Source organism: Camelina sativa, chromosome 4 (assembly GCF_000633955.1).
Source record: "Camelina sativa cultivar DH55 chromosome 4, Cs, whole genome shotgun sequence".
Taxonomy (NCBI): domain Eukaryota; kingdom Viridiplantae; phylum Streptophyta; class Magnoliopsida; order Brassicales; family Brassicaceae; genus Camelina; species Camelina sativa.
In genome coordinates, this window is record NC_025688.1 from 23,034,903 (window position 1) to 23,037,360 (window position 2,458).

General features: G+C 32.9%; 1 long non-coding RNA gene across 1 annotated transcript; it reads right to left on the reverse strand.

The window, feature by feature from the left end:
• On the reverse strand, positions 1,852-2,452 carry LOC104781963. The gene is made up of 2 exons (XR_766964.2): positions 2,371-2,452; positions 1,852-2,228 (listed from the first exon to the last, which is right to left on the reverse strand). It is a non-coding gene; the product is annotated as an uncharacterized LOC104781963 (long non-coding RNA).

Genomic DNA, 2,458 nt, shown 5'->3' on the forward strand with positions numbered 1-2,458 from the left:
TAGCCTTTGAGCAGAGCCAGTAGAGCGTACCTCTCGAGAAGGGACGGGAGGAGATAATCCTTGTGAAGATATGAACCTTGTGTAATGGTTTTGGTTGACAGATCCGTTTTGGTCTCGAGAAGACATCTGAGAAGAGAAGGAGAACATGTAAAATTAATCATTACCCTAAATTAAAAACAAAAATTAAAACCCCTAAAATCGAATCGAAACCCTAATCCCAAAATTAAATCCCCAAAATCGTTACCCTAAACCTAAAATTAAACCCTTAATCGAAAACCCTTAATCGAAACCCTAAATCGATATAACCCTAAATTGAAAAACCCTAAATCGATATAATTAGAACCCTAAATCGATATAACCCTAAATCGAAATAACCCTAAATCGAAACCCTAAATCGATATAACCCTAAATCGAAAAACCCTTAATCGATATAATTAGAACCCTAAATCGATATAACCCTAAATCGAAAAACCCTAAATCGAAACCCAAAAATTGAAATAAAAACCCAAAAATCAAGAGTATTTATAATTAAAATCCAACTAATATATTGGGAAAAATTCATATTTGATGTGAACCGGGAGTTTTTTGGTTCAGTTAATCCAGATATTTCAAGTCCGGTATTTTGCCTAGGCGTACAAAATCCTATAATAGCGACATAAACTGGAAAAAATCAAGCATGTGTTGACCCTCCGATTGTTTAGAGAATCAATCAATGTGTTGACCCTCCGATTGTTTTGTGAATTGATTCGCTTTCCCAGGACAAAAGTAAAGATTTTTTTTTAAAAAGGTGAAAATTAATAATTTGCAACTAGACTAGTGGAAATCGAACGGAGCGTTCGCTTGAATTATCAAATACTGTACCATCAGACCAAATGTGTTTTTATGTACATCCAAACAATTACACGGTATAGTTGTGTAAAATAATAGAGTTTCAGCAAAAAAAAATCCCAGGATCTGCTCCTCTCTCCTCTCTCCTCTCGTGTGTATTCTTAATTTTATGCATATAACATTACACTTTTAATAAAATTTTCTAATTTTTAGAAAATTATGTGTTAAAATGTATTTAATATCTATTTATGTAGTTTATTTTTTTTATGTTAGTAGTAATAATGACAATTGATTGATTTATCTGATTAAGCATTACGTCTAAGCATGTTACTATGTTACGTATAAGCATTTCAGTCTAAGCACGTTATAGAGGAGTTAGGTTTATTTGGATGAAAGAAGACGTACCTTGGTGCGGAAGTCAACTCGATTGAAAGCAGCTTTATGCGTATTCTCCAGGAGATCCTTGAAAGAAGGTTCGAAAGAGACAGTCTTGTGGATCCAGACGCCATAGTAGATTGTACAATGGTGAGGGATGACTTTATTGTCTAAGTTGTGTATATTTTGATAAGTTACATGGCACTTTTGGCACTTCTGGCTCCGATAGTAGGGTGCTTTCAGTTTCTCGGGCAACGATAGTAAACAAAGACTCAAAACATTTTTTTATGTTGCATCATCTGGATGATTCTTAACAGAGCAAAAGACTTCACATTTTTTTCCTTGAATTAGTTGTTCCAATACTCTTATCAAGAAAAAGACAAAATAGTTAGTACCTATATAGCCTGTCTTGAAAAGAAAAGAAGAATACAACATTCCAGTGACACTAGAGCTGGTTTAAAATAAGTTAATTAAAACTATTATAGTCATTTTCACTAGTATTAAAATAAATAATCCGTCTAGTTGATTTGTAGCTTTCTCGATGTGAAATGAATGAAATACTTTATTCTGCAAAGAACAATATAGCTCAACCACAAAAATTTGTCATTTTCCAATAAGGGAATTTATTTCAATTTTATAACAAGGCGATGAATCATCAATTAATAGTTCTTCTAATTTAATTTACAAAGCCAAGAAAAGTTGTTGAAGAAGAATATTATTAAGAGGAGACCCAAAGAAAGAAAGAAGCCATAATAATAATACAGAGAGAAGAATCTGTTCAAACCAAGCAAAGGTTGATAAAGGCTTTAAAGCTCTGAGAAATTAAGTCCACTGCAATATTCTCTACAAGATTTGAAGAAGCAATCTAATCTTTGTTGAGCCAGCTTTTGAGAATCTATATATATACTCTACGTCTTCAGGACAAGTTTGTTTTCTTTTCTTTTTTTGTCTCTGTTTCATCTTGAAATATTCAAAGTTCAGATCAAGGAGGAGGATTTCATTCATCTCAATAGCATAGATATGCCCTAGTTGCAAGAATAGTTCAAATCCAAGTGTCTAAGCATGTTACTATGTTACAGACATCTAAGCATGTTAATGTTAGCATAATATAATCCCTAGTAAATTTACTAAGGAGTTAGGTTTATCTGGATCAAAGAGAGAGAGTACCTTGGTGAGAAAGTCAACTTCGTTGAAAGCAGCTTTATACGAATTCAGCAAGAGATCCTTGAAAGAAGGTTTCACAAAGAGAGACTTT